Here is a 19,574-nt window from a genome sequence, read left to right on the forward strand (position 1 = left end):
ATGTTGATAGGTGAGGTCACTAAATGTGGAGCAATACTAACAGTCAATAACATCATGGACAGACATCTTTTCGCAGCAATATGTCTTGACCGGATGTGCTTTTGCTCCCTTAATCTTCACACAACGAACGAATTTCTCAGAACGCATCTTCGCAAATGACATGGCTGTTGAAAATCGTGGAGAACAAAAAAGAGGGATGATAGAAGAGAGAAATCTCACAGATACCAAGCATACAAGATCATTCTGCAAAGCTCTAGCTTTTATTTTCGTATCTAACGAGAGGAAAGACTAAATTCAATATTTTGCTTGCCTTGACTGAGTTCAGTGTGTAACTATTTCAAAGCCAATAAGACTGAAACGACTAAGTCCATGTAAAATATTGATTTAACATGATCATTTCTTCAATAACTAAGTTTAATCGTGCAGTTGTGCTTTGTTTGTTAACCAGAGTTTTCTAATGTAGCTCGTTTTCGCATTTCGAATTTGTCTTAAGTCCCGCTGAAACTGTTTTATATTTCAATTCTAAGTCGATGTTTCGAGCTTGTGGTTCTATTTTGTATTAAACGGCACGGCTGCTGGTCGTGTATTTTCATGAAAAAATTATTATGCATCTTTTGCTTGACGAAATGCTGGCCCATGCGTACTGAATGTGAAAATAGTTTAATAATTTCTTTTAATTTGTCACTTCTTCATTATCGTTATTATCATCCTGGATATTATCATCATACCTATCTTATCATCATTATCGTCATTCACCTTTACTGCCCAAGTTACAGTTGCCGTCATCTTACCATCGACTAAGTTAATTTGCTGAATTATTTATTTTAAGCTGTGAAAAACTTGTATACTTTACTCCCGTGATTCATGCTTTATTACTTTCATTTTTGTATTCCTGATTTGTTTTTTCAAAATGGACAAACATCTAATTCAGCTTAGTTTGTTTCAGAGTTTGTTGTAACACCTTGTTTTGTGTCTAACTCGTTTTTCTGGAGTCTCCCTTAAATCTAGAATTGTCCTCAAGAGTGACTGACAGCACAGAAAAGACCATGACACACCTAAAGATTGCAACGATAGTTTGGGACTATGAAAAACGGAGAAAACTGACTTACTTTCGGTACTTTCTTTTAAAGTTCTGACTGTCATTGAAGTCTTTTCCTCCTTGGTTTTAGTTTGGAGTCGTCTCCCTGACTTCGTAAAGTCTGTTCTTTGATATATATGATCATGCTGCTCTGTCTTTTAAATGTAACCTAAAAGATTGTTGTAGTGATTTTTTTGTTAAAATACGTCCTGCTGCTTTCTTTGTCGTTCTTATCTTCAACCCTGCATTACAGCATTATGTTAAATTTAGAAAGATATTGTTTACGCATGTTGCCTCGGAACCAGTGCCACCTACAATGTAACAAGTAATTACAAGGTTATGTTTGTATGGTGTTTATGTATTTTATGTTTGCTACAAATGTGATGTATGTTATGCATTTTGTATGTACATTTATATGTGTAAAATATGTATATTGTAATATAAGATGCATGTTCAGTACATCATTATGTACGCATTGACATGTTGAAACACACTCTGCGTTCTGTTTTTCGGTACCGCAGTATTGTGTAACAACTGCATGCCTTAGACCAGGGGTGGGCACTTCTTCTCCGGTCGGCGGGCCGGATATGGGGAAACGACGGCCTTTTTGGTCCTTGGCGGGCCAGATATTACTGGATCAATACCTTAATCGCTTGTTTTATCTACATATGCAAGGAATAAATCGTGTTTAATGTAAACTCGTAAACTTTAATTTAAAGAAGACCCAAACAGTATTTAATGATGTTAACGTAATGTACATTGAATAGCTGCTGAAGTCAATGAGACAGCTGCGGTCGATCACAGTTGTCAACAAGTTGCTTGAACTCTGGACCCCCCTCATGTCGGACGTAGAAATCCTCAGTAAACGACTGCACGTGAACATCAGTTACATTGGAACGCAGACTTGTCTTGTTAATGTTCATGGTCGAGAAATGTTGCTCACAAATGTATGTAGACCGAACAGAACAAAGTAGTTTCATAGGCCATTCTTTCTCAGGTTGGCAAACTGGACTCATTCAGTTGAAGCATAAAAATTTGTCAATGCTTTCAGATTGCAATTTCTCTTTCAGGGTAGAGTCACACTGCAGGTCAGTCAATTCCAGCGTAGACCATCCGGCAACCTTTTCAAAGTCAGTTGTAAAACGGGGATGAAAGATATCAAACTTCAGCATCAAGTTTTGGAAGTCCGCAAAACGACGAGAAAATTCATTGTCTAGTGTGTAGATATCATATTGGTGTATTTCTCAGTTGAGCATCATCTGGGGTGCCATAGTCTCCAGTGTGTGGAAAGTGTGTTGTGATATTCTGACAAATTCACCATCACTGAAACGATTTGCTGTGCGCTTGGCAATGTTGTATGCGACCACAAAGCTAAGCATGAGTAGCAGCTTTCTGGGCTATTGGTTTTTACGGAATACATTCTGCTGCTTTTACAAGTTTTCTGTCCAGTTCTGTTGGCTGCTTGATTTGCCGTTTCCCCTGCTGATAAAGTCTGCATAGCGCTGCCATAGCCTGCACATAGGCCTGCCATAGTACTGCATAGGCCTGCATGCTTCGTCGCATAATGGCGCTACGTTTGTACTCGCTGTAGGTACAAGCACGGCAACACTTTCACTGCACAACAAACATACTGCTTTCTCTTGCCGACTTCTAAATCTAATTCTAACTGAAAAACAAAGAATCAAAAAACAAAGAAAACAAAGAACCAAATATACTCACAGTCACTATTATTCGACGCAGTAAAGCAAGTAATGTAGTACATGTACTCCGGTACAGCAAACAGGAGATTGCGGTAGAATGTGGCCGGCGGCCACATATCATGTACGACCAGAACAGCGGGCACGAGTCAAAATCCCGTCGCGGCCGGATCCGTAGCCCGCGGGCCGGTATGTTGCCCACAGGGCCCTGCCTTAGACTGAAGAACCTGTTAATCTTCATTGTGTAGATAAGTGCGAGCTTCCCTGTTGTGTATAGATATGTTGGTCCCCATGTGAAGGCCGATCCTTTTGTTGGCTGAGTGAGGTTGGCTCTGAAGCTTTGGTAAAATGCCCGAACGTGAGCGTACGGCAGTATTACAAGTATGTACCCTGTGTTGACATTATACATGCTGTGAGACCGAGAGTTTGTACAATAAAAGAATGGCCAGGAAAAAATTAATTAAATTTAATGAACTAAATAATGGAAATCTCTCTTCCCTGCATCTGCTCTGTTTCCTCTCTCCATTTTTGTTCGTTAGGTTTTTTTCCCCTCCTTATATATCTTTTTATATTTCTCTTTCTATCCATGGTGTCACTTATTAAGGACTGGTGCCGAACTATTTTGCGCCTGGGGTGATAGAGAGACGCTCATCCTCTCCAACTATCTCTCTCACTCTCTCACACACACAAAACCACACACACATTCAACAATAAGCTTGTTTGTTTAGGTCATCAATGACCAACTTAAAATCTGACGATTAAGCATCGGCACCAACCCTGGCAATATAGCATCTTCCTCTCCAATGATAATACAAGCTCTCAGTGTCGGTGCCCACACACACACACTCCCTTTTTAGAATGTGTGCCCCTGAACAATAATCTGTTTCGTCCAATTGTAAAACCGACTCTCTTATCACGTCTTAGAAACCTGATATTTAGTCTTAAAGTTCATACAGGAATTAAAGACATCTTTTAAAGTGCGCAGAAGTCATGCTATACCACATGGCAGCTAATCTGTTTTTCTGTGGCCTTCTGTCTTTTTAAAAAAATGTTCTGATTCCCCCCCCCCCCACCACTAAAATTTGTGATTTCTTCTTCTTTTTAAAATGTTTTTTCCGTTCTTCATCGCGGTTTGTTGACTGGGTTGTGCAATCACGCCTCTCTGATAAGACTGGTCAAGGGTTTCAAATCAATCACCGCTGCCTGACTCATCGTTTGACAAATCAGGCAAAGAGAGCGATTGGGCGACTTGTCTACTTAATTTTATAGATTTAATACTTCGCCATGTCGCCAATGTGATTCAAGGTAACCCACTCGTCTTCACTTAATCACTGGTAGGAGTTATGGGAAATGACCGCTGCCAAATTCTAAAAATAAACTTAAAATATTCTTTAGCATATTCTAAAACTTCTTTCAAGGTTTTTCACACACACATATTAAAATGACACACACACAATATCCGAAGCGAACACCACACACACTTTACGTCCGCCTCTCTTCCCTGCTCACAGCCGTCTGCTCTCTTCCAAAAAGTTTTCACTCTCATCCAAACTAAAATTACGTCATAAAATGACGTCGGGTTCTGACGTGAAACAGCGACGCAACCAACACGCTCATATAAACAAAAGACAGGGGCAACAACCCCCTGTTCCTAACAAACTGGTCCGTGACAATAATCCATAATTAATAAATAAAAGCTCAAACTTTTAATAGAATGAAAGCAAAGAAATACTGATCAATGTTTATTTTTGCTAATGACTGTTAAAGTACTGTGATCAATATAGGAATAAAGAAGAAAATTATCATTTTCATTTTACCACTCATATCTTTTCCTTTTTGCCTGTCGTTGAATATTGAGTGGAATTGATCGACTATATTCCCAAATTCGCTTCATTTAAGCGCTTCTCGTTCCCGTAACAGGGATGGTAATTTCACTTGCGAGATTTATGATCTTGCTTCTAAAGCAGCTGAGTCTTGGATAGCGTTTCACAACGCCAAGATAAAGAATCGTTTGGCCGATTGACAGCTCATCCTCCAGAATGCATCTGACGTGCTCTTTAAAAGTTGTCAAACACCTGCTCAACATCATACTCATCAGCTACCTTTAATAACTCTTCAAGGGTGTCATCTGCACAAAACATAATCATCTGTATTACGTTTACTCTTCAATAAACATCTGCACTCCTCGTTACAGGGAATATAATCACGTGAAACTAAGATGAGTGTCATATTCTTAAAAAATAGAACACTACAAATTATATATTCAGAGTGGGTTATGGGTGTTATTGTGTGATCTTGAAAATACATTACTTTTGATTTAAACGATCTTGGTTGATCTTGGAAGACAGACCTACAGATTTTAAGTTTATTTAGAAATTTTGACTGATTTTTAAAAAATAAAAAGGTTCAGATGGAGTTCACTTGACAGACTGGAAATTAAATCTTCCAGATTAAACTTTAATGGGCAAAAGTCCCGGTCATTACAGTCTTTGTTGTATTATTATTATTGAATGTTAATAAGTCAATGCATTTGAGTTAATATTTCAGTGTGTATCGCTGTCAATAAAATAGCAAATGCTTGTTTGTCTAATGCTTGATATTTGTTTAAGCTTTTTACCAACAGTCCTTATAGTTGGTTTTTCTGTTGAAATCGTGGAGAAAAAAAAGAGGGATGATAGAAGAGAGAAATCTCACAGATACCAAGCATACAAGATCATTCTGCAAAGCTCTAACTTTTATTTTCGTATCTAACAAGAGGAAAGACTAAATTCAATATTTTGTTTGCCTTGACTGAGTTCAGTGTGTAACTATTTCAAAGCCAATAAGACTGAAACGACTAAGTCCATGTAAAATGTTGATTTAACATGATCATTTCTCAATAACTAAGATTATCGTGCAGTCGTGCTTTGTTTGTCACGAGAGTTTTCTGTGTAGCTCGTTTTCATTTCGAATTTGTCTTAAGTCCCGCTGTAACCTGTTTATATATTCAATTCTAAGTCGATGTTTCGCTTGTTCTATTTTGTATTAAAGCCACGCTGCTGTCCGGTGTATTTTCCATGAAAAATTATTATGCATCTTTTGCTTGACGAAATGCTGCCCATCGTACTGAATGTGAAAATAGTTTAATAATTTCTTTTAATTTGTCACCTTCATTATCGTTATTATCATCCTCGATATTATCATCATACCTATCTTTATCATCATTATCGTCATTCACCTTTACTGCCACAGTTACATTGCCGTCATCTTACCATCGACTAAGTTAATTTGCTGAATTATTTATTTACGCTGTGAAAAAACTTGTAAAGTTTACCTCCCGTGGTTCATGCTTTATTATTTCATTTTTGTATTCCTGATTTGTTTTTTCAAAATGGACAAACATCTAATTCAGCATTATTTTGTTTCAGAGTTTTGTAACTTTGTTTTGTGTCTAACTTGTTTTTCTGGAGGCTCCCTAAATAGAATTGTCCTCAAGAGTGACTGACACACAGGAAAAGACCATGACACCACCTAAGATTGCAATAATAGTTTAGGACTATGAAAAACGGAGAAAACTGACTTACTTCTCGGTACTTTCTTTTAAAGTTCTGACTGTCATTGAAGTCTTTTTTCCCTCCTTGGTTTTAGCTGGAGTCATCTCCCTGACTTCGTAAAAGTCTGTTCTTTGATATATATATATCATGCTCCTCTGTCTTTTAAATGTAACCTAAAAGATTGTAGTAGTGATTTTTTTGTTAAAATACTTCCTGCTGCTTTCTTTGTCGTTCTTGTCTTCAACCCTGCATTGCAGCATTATATTAAATTTAGAAAGATTTTGTATACGCATGTTGACTCGGAACCAGTGCCACCTACAATGTAACGACAAGTAATTACAAGGTTATGTTTGTATGCTGTTTATGTATTTTATGTTTGCTACAAATTTGATGTATGTTATGCATTTTGTATGTACATTATATGTGTAAAATATGTATATATGTAATATAATGAATGTTCAGTACATCATTATGTACGCATTGACATGTGACACACTCCGCGTTCTGTTTTTCAGTACAGTCATTGTGTAACAACTGCATGCCTTAGACTAACCCTGTTAATCTTCATTGTGTAGATAACTGCGAGCTTCCCTGTTATAGATATGTTGGTCCCCCAGTGGCCGATCCTTTTGTTGCTGATGAGGACTTGAAGCTTTGGTAAAATCCCCGAACCGTACAGTATTACAGTATGTACCTGTGTTGACATTATACATGCTGTGAGACCGAGAGGTTACAATAAAAGAATGCCAGAAAAATTAATTAAATTTAATGAACTAAATAATGGAAATCTCTCTTCCCTGCATCTGGTCTGTTTCCTCTCTCCATTCTGTTCGGTAGGTTTTTTCCCCTCCTTATATCTCTTTTTATATTTCTCTTTCCATCCATGGTGTCACTTATTGAGGACTGGTGCCGAACTATTTTGCGCCTGGGGTGATAGAGAGACGCTCACCCTCTCCAACTATCTCTCTCACTCTCTCACACACACAAAACCACACACACATTCAACAATAAGCTTGTTTGTTTAGGTCATCAATGACCAACTTAAAATCTGACGATTAAGCATCGGCACCAACCCTGGCAATATAGCATCTTCCTCTCCAATGATAATACAAGCTCTCAGTGTCGGTGCCCACACACACACACACCCTTTTCAGAATGTCCGCCCCTGACAATAATCTGTTTCGTCCAATTGTAAAACCGACTCTTATCACGTCTTAGAAACCTGATATTCAGTCTTAAAGTTCATACAGGATCAAAACATCTTTTAAGTGCGCAGAAGTCATGCTTATACCACATGCAGCTAATCTGTTTTTCTGTGCCTTCTGTCTTTTAAAAAAAAATGTTCTGATTCCCCCCCCCCTAAAATTTGTGATTTCTTCTTCTTTTAAAATGTTCTTTCCGTTCTTCCATCGCGGTTTGTTGACTGGTTGTGCAATCACGCCTCTCTGATAAGACTGTCAGGGTTTCAAATCAATCCACCGCTGCCTGCCTCATCGTTTGACAAATCAGGCAAAGAGAGCATTGGGCGACTTGTCTATTAATTTTATAGATATTAATACTTCGCTAGGTCGCCAATGTAATTCAAGGGAAACCACTCGTCTTCACTTAATCACTGGTAGGAGTTATGGGAAATGACCGCTGCCAAAATTCTAAAAATAAACTTAAAATATTCTTTAGCATATTCTAAAACTTCCTTCAAGGTTTTTCACACACACATATTAAAATGACACACACACAATATCCGAAGCGAACACCACACACACTTTACGTCCGCCTCTCTTCCCTGCTCACAGCCGTCTGCTCTCTTCCAAAAAATTTTCACTCTCATCCAAACTAAAATTACGTCATAAAATGACGTCGGGTTCTGACGTGAAACCGCGACGTCACCAACAACACTCATATAAACAAAAGACAGGGGCAACAACCCCCTGTTCCTAACAAACTGGTCCGTGACAATAATCCATAATTAATAAATAAAAGCTCAAACTTTTAATAGAATGAAAGCAAAGAAATACTGATCAATGTTTATTTTTGCTAATGACTGTTGAAGTACTGTGATCAATATAGGAAAAAAGAAGAAAATTATCATTTTCATTTTACCACTCATATCTTTTCCTTTTTGCCTGTCGTTGAATATTGAGTGGAATTGATCGACTATATTCCACAAGTCTCTCGTGGCTTGCTTCTTCGCCTGTCTTGTGCAGTTACACACTGTACGTTCTGTTTTTTGGTAGTCATTGTGTATCAACTGCATGCCTTAGACCGCTGGCCAGCCCGCCAGTATATATACTATATATACAGTATTGGGTAAAAACTGAGTTAACTATATTAGTCCGGCCCTCTAAAACCATCCCAATTTCTCATGCGGCCCCTTGGGAAAATTAATTGCCCACCCCTGCTTTAGACTAACCCTGTTAATCTTTATTGTGTAGATAACTGCGAGCTTCCCTGTTGTAGATATGTTGGTCCCCCAGTGGCCGATCCTTTTGTTGCTGATGAGGTCTTGAAGATTTGGTAAAATCCCCGAACCGTACAGTATTACAGTATGTACCTATGTTGACATTATACATGCTGTGAGACCGAGAGGTTACAATAAAAGAATGCCAGAAAAATTAATTAAATTTAAGGAACTAAATAATGGAAATCTCTCTTCCCTGCATCTCCTCTGTTTCCTCTCTCCATTCTGTTCGGTAGGTTTTTTTTTTTCCTCCTTATATCTCTTTTTATATTTCTCTTTCCATCCATGGTGTCACTTATTGAGGACTGGTGCCGAACTATTTTGCGCCTGGGGTGATAGAGAGACGCTCACCCTCTCCAACTATCTCTCTCACTCTCTCACACACACAAAACCACACACACATTCAACAATAAGCTTGTTTGTTCAGGTCATGAATGACCAACTTAAAATCTGACGATTAAGCATCGGCACCAACCCTGGCAATATAGCATCTTCCTCTCCAATGATAATACAAGCTCTCAGTGTCGGTGCCCACACACACACACTCCCTTTTCAGAATGTGTGCCCCTGACAATAATCTGTTTCGTCCAATTGTAAAACCGACTCTTATCACGTCTTAGAAACTTGATATTCAGTCTTAAAGTTCATACAGGATCAAAACATCTTTTAAGTGCGCAGAAGTCATGCTTATACCACATGCAGCTAATCTGTTTTTCTGTGCCTTCTGTCTTTTAAAAAAAAATGTTCTGATTCCCCCCCCCCTAAAATTTGTGATTTCTTCTTCTTTTAAAATGTTGTTTCCGTTCTGCCATCGCGGTTTGTTGACTGGTTGTGCAATCACGCCTCTCTGATAAGACTGTCAGGGTTTCAAATCAATCCACCGCTGCCTGCCTCATCGTTTGACAAATCAGGCAAAGAGAGCATTGGGCGACTTGTCTATTAATTTTATAGATATTAATACTTCGCCATGTCACCAATGTAATTCAAGGGAAACCACTCGTCTTCACTTAATCACTGGTAGGAGTTATAGGAAATGACCGCTGCCAAAATTCTAAAAATAAACTTAAAATATTCTTTAGCATATTCTAAAACTTCCTTCAAGGTTTTTCACACACACATATTAAAATGACACACACACAATATCCGAAGTGAACACCACACACACTTTACGTCCGCCTCTCTTCCCTGCTCACAGCCGTCTGCTCTCTTCCAAAAAATTTTCACTCTCATCCAAACTAAAATTACGTCATAAAATGACGTCGGGTTCTGACGTGAAACCGCGACGCAACCAACAACACTCATATAAACAAAAGACAGGGGCAACAACCCCCTGTTCCTAACAAACTTGTCCGTGACAATAATCCATAATTAATAAATAAAAGCTCAAACTTTTAATAGAATAAAAGCAAAGAAATACTGATCAATGTTTATTTTTGCTAATGACTGTTGAAGTACTGTGATCAATATAGGAATAAAGAAGAAAATTATCATTTTCATTTTACCACTCATATCTTTTCCTTTTTGCCTGTCGTTGAATATTGAGTGGAATTGATCGACCATATTCAAAATTTGTTGGACTAGGGCATCTCTCGCTGCCGTTGCCGTAATAGGCACCAGTCGAGAGCTTCTTCTCATGTCTTGCGCAGGTATTTTACTTGCGCGATCTATCAACTTGCTTATGAATGATCCCTGCATTTCGTAGCGTTCCACCACGCCGAGATAAAGTAGAGTGCGGCCAGTGGACAGCTCATCCTCCAGAATGCCGTTAATGAGCTCTGTAAAGTTGTCAAACACCTGCTGAACATCATATTCGTCAGCAACTTTTAAGAAGTCTTCAAGGGTGTCATCTGCACAAAACATAATCATCTGTATTAGGTTTACTCTTCAATATACTTTATGTAAACATCTGCACTCCTCGTTACAGGGAATATAATCACGTGAAACTAAGATGAGTGTCATATTCTTAAAAAATAGAACACTACAAATTATATATTCAGAGTGGGTTATGGGTGTTATTGTGTGATCTTGAAAATACATTACTTTTGATTTAAACGATCTTGGTTGATCTTGGAAGACAGACCTACAGATTTTAAGTTTATTTAGAAATTTTGACTGATTTTTAAAAAATAAAAAGGTTCAGATGGAGTTCACTTGACAGACTGGAAATTAAATCTTCCAGATTAAACTTTAATGGGCAAAAGTCCCGGTCATTACAGTCTTTGTTGTATTATTATTATTGAATGTTAATAAGTCAATGCATTTGAGTTAATTTTTCAGTGTGTATCGCTGTCAATAAAATATCAAATGCTTGTTTGCCTAATGCTTGATATTTGTTTAAGCTTTTTACCAACAGTCCTAGTTGGTTTTTCTGTTGAAATCGTGGAGAAAAAAAAGAGAGATGATAGAAGAGAGAAATCTCACAGATACCAAGCATACAAGATCATTCTGCAAAGCTCTAGCTTTTATTTTCGTATCTAACAAGAGGAAACACTAAATTCAATATTTTGTTTGCCTTGACTGAGTTCAGTGTGTAACTATTTCAAAGCCAATAAGACTGAAACTACTAAGTCCATGTAAAATGTTGATTTAACATGATCATTTCTCAATAACTAAGTTAATCGTGCAGTCGTGCTTTGTTTGTTACCAGAGTTTTCTATGTAGCTCGTTTTCATTTCGAATTTGTCTTAAGTCCCGCTGTAACCTGTTTATATATTCAATTCTAAGTCGATGTTTCGCTTGTTCTGTTTTGTATTAAAGCCACGCTGCTGTCCGGTGTATTTTCCATGAAAAATTATTATGCATCTTTTGCTTGACGAAATGCTGCCCATCGTACTGAATGTGAAAATAGTTTAATAATTTCTTTTAATTTGTCACCTTCATTATCGTTATTATCATCCTCGATATTATCATCATACCTATCTTTATCATCATTATCGTCATTCACCTTTACTGCCACAGTTACATTGCCGTCATCTTACCATCGACTAAGTTAATTTGCTGAATTATTTATTTACGCTGTGAAAAAACTTGTAAAGTTTACCTCCCGTGGTTCATGCTTTATTATTTCATTTTTGTATTCCTGATTTGTTTTTTCAAAATGGACAAACATCTAATTCAGCATTATTTTGTTTCAGAGTTTTGTAACTTTGTTTTGTGTCTAACTTGTTTTTCTGGAGTCTCGCTAAATAGAATTGTCCTCAAGAGTGATACACAGGCAAAGACCATGACACCACCTAAGATTGCAACGATAGTTTGGAACTATGAAAAACGGAGAAAACTGACTTACTTCTCGGTACTTTCTTTTAAAGTTCTGACTGTCATTGAAGTCTTTTTCCCTCCTTGGTTTTAGCTGGAGTCGTCTCCCTGACTTCGTAAAAGTCTGTTCTTTGATATATATATATCATGCTCCTCTGTCTTTTAAATGTAACCTAAAAGATTGTAGTAGTGATTTTTTTGTTAAAATACTTCCTGCTGCTTTCTTTGTCGTTCTTGTCTTCAACCCTGCATTGCAGCATTATATTAAATTTAGAAAGATTTTGTATACGCATGTTGACTCGGAACCAGTGCCACCTACAATGTAACGACAAGTAATTACAAGGTTATGTTTGTATGGTGTTTATGTATTTTATGTTTGCTACAAATTTGATGTATGTTATGCATTTTGTATGTACATTATATGTGTAAAATATGTATATATGTAATATAATGAATGTTCAGTACATCATTATGTACGCATTGACATGTGACACACTCAGCGTTCTGTTTTTCGGTACAGTCATTGTGTAACAACTGCATGCCTTAGACTAACCCTGTTAATCTTCATTGTGTAGATAACTGCGAGCTTCCCTGTTATAGATATGTTGGTCCCCCAGTGGCCGATCCTTTTGTTGCTGATGAGGTCTTGAAGCTTTGGTAAAATCCCCAAACCGTACAGTATTACAGTATGTACCTGTGTTGACATTATACATGCTGTGAGACCGAGAGGTTACAATAAAAGAATGCCAGAAAAAATTAATTAAATTTAATGAACTAAATAATGGAAATCTCTCTTCCCTGCATCTGCTCTGTTAACTCTCTCCATTCTGTACGGTAGGTTTTTTTTTTCCTCCTTATATCTCTTTTTATATTTCTCTTTCCATCCATGGTGTCACTTATTGAGGACTGGTGCCGAACTATTTTGCGCCTGGGGTGATAGAGAGACGCTCATCCTCTCCAACTATCTCTCTCACTCTCTCACACACACAAAACCACACACACATTCAACAATAAGCTTGTTTGTTCAGGTCATCAATGACCAACTTAAAATCTGACGATTAAGCATCGGCACCAACCCTGGCAATATAGCATCTTCCTCTCCAATGATAATACAAGCTCTCAGTGTCGGTGCCCACACACACACACTCCCTTTTCAGAATGTGTGCCCCTGACAATAATCTGTTTCGTCCAATTGTCAAACCGACTCTTATCACGTCTTAGAAACCTGATATTCAGTCTTAAAGTTCATACAGGATTAAAACATCTTTTAAGTCATGCTTATGGCTTATATCACATGCTGCCCATGTCTGTTTTTCTGTGCTTTCTGTCTTTTAAAAAATGTTCTGATTCCCTCCCACCTAAAATCTGCGATTTCTTCTTCTTTTAAAATTTTCTTTCCGTTCTTCCATCGTCGTTTGTTGACTGGTTGTGCAATTCTGCCTCTCTGATAAGACTGTCAGGGTTTAAATCAATCTACCGCTGTCTCCTTCATCGTTCGACAAATCAGGCAAAGAGAGCATTGGGCCTCTTGTCTATTAATTTCTTGATCCCAACTGACCCCAGCCGCTCTGAGCCTGGCCAAGTCGATAGCTATTAGGTCTTTAGAGAGACTAAGCAAACTATTAACATTTCGTAGCACCAATGGATAAACCTTTTATTCTACCTACCTTTTCACATAAGAAGTACACGGGGGTTAAAAATATCCTCAAACTCACCAGTTATTTTCAGAGACTACCAATAAACATGGCCGCTGTTAGTGGTGTGAGGAGAAGCGTCTGCTGATACAGAAACGTGGTTATCGTCTGCAATAAGAATTTATAATTATCGTCTGCTATTCCTGGTACAAGAATAAGAAAAAATCATGATAAGTACTTTGACAAGGAACGATATCTAAATTTATTTTATAGATATTAATACTTCGCCAGGTCGCCAAATCTAATTCAAGGGAAACCACTCGTCTTCACTTAATCACTGGTAGGAGTTATGGGAAATGACCGCTGCCAAAATTCTAAAAATAAACTTAAAATATTCTTTAGCATATTCTAAAACTTCCTTCAAAGTTTTTCACACACACATATTAAAAAGTGGGGGTAATGGACGTATTCTTTTTGTACACGCTAGACTGTGTGGAAACAAGGAAACATGCAATATCCCCGAATGTGTGTGTACGTGAAAAAGAGATGATTGACAATTAATTGTTGTGTAGACTATTTCTCAATTATCGTGTTCCTTATTTGTTTACTGCTGATCTTATATAATCCCCCACACCCCTCCCAAAAAAAATCTCTCAACTTCATGGCGATCACCGGCCAAAATCTTAAACGAGTATTGGAATGGAGGAAAGGGGAGAGAGAGAGAAAAAAAAGTCGAGAGTGGCTGGTGGATGGTACTGGTAGCCAGGACTGGGGATCGAGGGGGTAAGAAAAATTAACATGAATACTGTGGGTGGAAAATTCACGTTAACAAACTGCTAATGTGCTTTAGAGAGCAGCGGTATCTGACTCCCTGCCCACTCGATCACCTACTCTCCGGCGATGGTCAGAGCGCGAGGATCGATGACAGCATTGTTGCTGCTTCCGACGCCAGCAAAACAAGGTTCGTGTTACTTCTTTGATTAAAGTACTACAGCCCCCGTCTTCCTTCTAGGCCGTCGACCTCTCAAATATCACATTCTGTTGTGCTGACTCAAGCTTTTACTTAAGATCGACTTTCTTCCGCCTTGATCAACCAGCCAATAGTTATATTCTCCAGCTTTTTTGTTATTCAGTAGATCGCTTTCATCAAAATGGTTTTTTTTATACTTCTTTGAAGCTTGTTGATGTTTCTCGATAAACTTAATTTGGGGTAATCTGTAATGCGCGAAAAGAACGCGCCAGTGTGTGTGTGTGTGTGTTTGTGTGTCTGCATGTTTTTTTGTATTTGTATGTGTGTCTGTGTGTTTGTGGTCTGTGTGTGTGGTCGCTTCCCTTACTGAGTTACGCATATCACGGATTTATATTTATACGCGTCTGTACACAGATGGCACGTTGTTGCCCTCCGTTGACGTCCATAATCTGGGTCAACCACCTGAAACTGCACGCGGTGTATATATATATACACTAAGACATAAAAGAAAGAAATTTTTCACGCATGACACAGCGACTTTCCTCCTCTAACCTCGGCTGAAATAAATCCACATCTCAAATCAAATCAGGATATATACCTCCAATGCGTGGTAAGATGCAAACATCTGTTTACTCACACCTTGTTATTCAAGTTGTTATTCAAGCTATTTTTGTCCACCTTGTTCTCAATGGACTTGTGTAACAACTACGCCGCTGTTGAACATTACCATGAAATTCGAACCTGCAAATCTGTTGTTGTATTTTTGTGTATGTTTGTGTGGGTGCAAAAGTACCTAAAATATGTTTAAAATCTATCTGCACGGTAACTATAAGTTAATATCTCTTCTAAACTAATCGTTGACGATAATTCCGTACCTGTGGGTACTGCCTCAAGACCCTCGGTGTACCACATTCATTTATTGACAATTGTAACTTAACGCCTGACAGCTAAATATATACATCTGCTCGCCTAATCCACATCTCACCCGCATGGGTAGACGGTGTCTAACACGAAAAGGCAAAGGTCAAGGGCTACGTCTCTATACCGATCATGTGATCGAATTTGCATGAGGCCTGGGTCAATGCCCGAGATAGTCGGCTTACACTTTTGGAGAAGAGAATGGGGTCGATCCCGAACTTGTGTAACTGGACTACTTGCAGACGATTTTTTCCCCAGTGAACTACTAAATCGAGGCTGTTGTGTGCATAGTTTCCAGTTTAGTCACATTTATTGTTAAGGCTTGCCGAGACTAACAGCGGAGAACTTCCCAAGAGGTTAAGCGTTGGTCTCGGCAGACAGACAGCAGTCCACTTACACACATTTGTAGTTTAATTAACAGCATGTCCTTCTGTTGGTGAGACTAGAGAAGCAGGTATACGAGGTTTCACAAATCGTTTGTTTTGAAACAAATAAACGAAAGGCATTGCAGCTGAAATTTACTTTCTTTAATTCTTTCACTCTTTGTTTCATTCCTTCACCTTTTCTTCCTCTTTTTTCCTTTATCTGTAAAATAGGATCGAGGAGGGGACAATAACTCGATGTTTTCTTTCTGGCAGGTCGTCATCAGTTCTTTTTGCGGAGCGGCAAGCGTTCAGAGTCGTATCCTTTTCAGCCCCTCCCACAATGCACACTGTTTGAATTCACGCTGAAGCGGATCTACGGCTTCTGATACACTCCTTGACCTCCATGGCCTAAATTGCATTTTTTTAAAAATTGTCAGTCTATTTCTACAGACGTATGCACAAACTTTTAAACGATTCTTGCTTTTTCAAAAAAAAAAAAAAAAAAAAAACAACCCTGTGTTCCCTGTATGTCCTAAAGTTGTGTTGGAAAGCAGGAAGAGAGAAAAGGTGTGTGTGCTCGTGCGCGTCCGTGTGTGCTCACTTGAGTATGTATTTGGATGTGCGTGTGTGTTTTTTTTTTATAGGTGTATGTTTTTCTGTGCCTGGGTTTCTGTGTGTGCGTGGGCGCTTATGTATAAGCAGCATCAGTTTGAGGTCAGAGCACTCATCTAGAGCAAGCGCTCTGGTCGCACACAATTCCACCAAAATAAAGAAGAAATTAAAATAAAGACGGTAAAACTAGTTTCACTGCAAAACAAATTCTAACTTTAGGCTAAAATTGCTTTGCTTAATCGGCTGTTTTAATAAATCTCTCGCAATAACACCTCTAAAATGAGCTCCTCTTACCCCTTTTCCATACCCGTGAAGTTCTCCTTCCTCACCCACCCACACACACGTGACCTCTTCTTCCTCACTAGACAAGCCTGTAACTCACCCTGCTAACAAGTTATGAGGGAAATCTTTCGACCGAAACTGGAAATATCTTCCTTTGTGAGGGGTGAAGTAGGTTTTCTCTCTAAAAAATCGTTTGTTGGACACAGCCGGAGAATCGTGTTAGGCTTGTGTAGGTGCGTGGTCTACGTGCCAATAAAGTTTGTAACCTCTCACAAGGACAGAAACTCTAGACCAGGGGTCTCAAACTCATATTAGCATGTGGGCCGCAGTGGAAAGTAACAGCCAGTCAGCGGGCCGCACCACGAAAACAAAATGTTTTTTCATTTAAATTTTACGAACACTACTGTCACTGCAGTTAAATGCTAAACCGATAAAGTTTTTATAATTATTAATTACATTTAGTGTAGTTTATTACATGCCACAGGCAGTTTAGTTTATTAAAATAGTTGGACGTTGTATCTGTCACTAATAACGGGGGTAATTTTCACTGCGGGAGTTAATCACCAAGCACAACATACATATACACCGCGGACGTGGCCGAGGGCCGCACAAAAATGTTTCGCGGGCCGCATTCGGCCCGCGGGCCGCGTGTTTGAGACCCCTGCTCTAGACGAAACACCCAGCTCCAGGAGACGTCCAACACCCTCGTCTAGTGGTGCAGGACTACTGGTAGCTACAAGCCCTAGTTACACAAACCCCTGATAAACTCATATACACTCTTTCTCTGTCACTGACAAATAAATACTCAAGGGAACACAATTAAAGAGACGCGGGCGCGCGCACACACACACACAAAACTTATATATATATAGTTTACTCTGGAGGGGACATACACAGTTTATGAATGTATTGTGAGTGCTCCCCCCCACCCGGACCAAAAGCCTGTATCAGCAAACATTATCTTTTCATGTCCCATTGTCTTGCATCGTATCACTCTATCCTGGTCTGCTTGTCCACGGGTACAACTGAAGACGATGTAACAACACTCAGCCCACTGTCTATGAGACCGATCGACGGTCTGTTTACAGATTGTACTCCGAACAATGCTCTTCATTGTATCCATGAACTCCTCTTCTATATTTCTCTCCCTAAACTTACACACACTCTCTCTCTCCTTTCTGTGTTAGTCGTCATGAAGCAGCGGTAAGATAATCGCATCTTTGTACCACATGATCCTGGATCGGAAACAGACCTAAGAGATTATTGGCTGATACTCCAGATACTCATCAGTGCTTATTGCCGTTGACACCGTGCGAGACTTAAATTATGAATCGTCACACATCAACTCTGACACTGCTAATCTCTCCACAGAAAGATATCACAAACCGCTTAAAAACACCACTTGGTAATGTGGCAGTTGTGGGTGTCCTTAAGTCGGGGACTGAATACATTGTAAATCAGAGTAAGCTTATATGTAAACGCACGCATGTGTTTGTGTTCTTGGTGTGTTGTGGTGTTTATTTATCCCACATAGAGAGAGTGTGTGTAATGGAGAGAATATACCTGTGCGTTTGCGAGCGTGATACCTAGAAAATGTGCGCGTGCATGAGACAGAAAGAGAGTGGGAGTTGATGTGTCACTACCCGGTCACGCGTGAGAGATAGAGAGAGAGGTGCCGCACGCGTGAGTGTGGAGGTAGTGACAAACATTTTGCGTGCACGAGTGTGTGGATGTGTGTGTGTGTGAGAGATGAGAGGAAAGAGAAAGTGAGTTTGTGTCACTGTCCACCGCTGACCTGTGACATTCACTCATCACTGATGTCATCCCCTTCCCTCCACCTACATCAGCAGCGTCCATGCTGTGAGCTCACCATGAATCATCATTCAGTCCATTTCCTATAGTAACCAGTGTATACTTCACTACAGGATCTTTTGAACCGGACCAAAACTGTTCGAAAGTGTGCTACTGTGAGACATATTTATATGCTAGTCATTAAAAATGCGATTACGATGTCCGTAATCACATAAATGTCAGGTCCGGTCGTTCTCTCAAGTCCTTAACAGTTCTCAGTTCGCTGCATCATCTTACACGGTAACACATTAAAGTTGTGAGTTGTGGGTGTGAATCGAAGACGAACGGTCAAAATTCTACAATGAAAATCGATATCTTTAATATGCAAATCCTCCAGTTTACGTGGTGTTTGTTTTTCACACCTGGTCGTTGTCCATTCTATCGCGTTTGTTATATTTATCAACGCAAGAACTGTTACTGTTTTCTTATTAAATTTAAACTGCTCAAGGTCTTGCAAAAGATAATTATGAAGCAATATCATTTGAAATGGTCGAAAACAAATAAAACTGGTTTTGTCAATAACATCACTATTTTAGCACCAGACTGTAGCTGCCCTGACCCGCAAGCACTGGTCCGTTCGTTGTGTTTTTAAGCGCATTCATGCATCACTTTATGCGTGCACGGTGGAGTTGATGATGTAAGGCTGTGCGCGGGTTTCGTCTGTGAGAGCGTGTGTGTGAACGCGCTCGTCTTGTGTTTTTGTGAGTGCGTCCCGAGTCTTTTGTATGTCCGTGTGTGAATATGTATGTTCATGTATATGTATGTGTGCATGCGTATAGTGACCCGTCACCACGGAATGAGTCTATAACTCGCCACAGAGCAGTTTGTTCGCAGGACCACAGACAGGTGATAAAGGCACACATCAGATGCCAACAGCCATCAACACCACCACAATTCAAACCTTTACCTCACTCATTTTAG

The 19,574-nt window shown here is 39.1% G+C and overlaps 2 long non-coding RNA genes across 2 annotated transcripts; one reads left to right on the plus strand and one right to left on the minus strand.

Moving 5' to 3' along the window:
- Positions 1-10,190: 10,190 nt before the first annotated feature.
- On the minus strand, positions 10,191-15,533 carry LOC112565840. Its single transcript, XR_003099501.1, has 4 exons — positions 15,501-15,533; positions 13,737-13,823; positions 12,053-12,715; positions 10,191-10,613 (listed from the first exon to the last, which is right to left on the minus strand). It is a non-coding gene; the product is annotated as an uncharacterized LOC112565840 (long non-coding RNA).
- LOC112565841 lies at positions 14,372-16,829 on the plus strand. The gene is made up of 3 exons (XR_003099502.1): positions 14,372-14,616; positions 15,040-15,235; positions 16,182-16,829. It is a non-coding gene; the product is annotated as an uncharacterized LOC112565841 (long non-coding RNA).
- Positions 16,830-19,574: the final 2,745 nt, after the last annotated feature.

The sequence above is a fragment of the Pomacea canaliculata genome, linkage group LG6 (assembly GCF_003073045.1).
Source record: "Pomacea canaliculata isolate SZHN2017 linkage group LG6, ASM307304v1, whole genome shotgun sequence".
NCBI classification, from domain to species: Eukaryota; Metazoa; Mollusca; class Gastropoda; order Architaenioglossa; family Ampullariidae; genus Pomacea; species Pomacea canaliculata.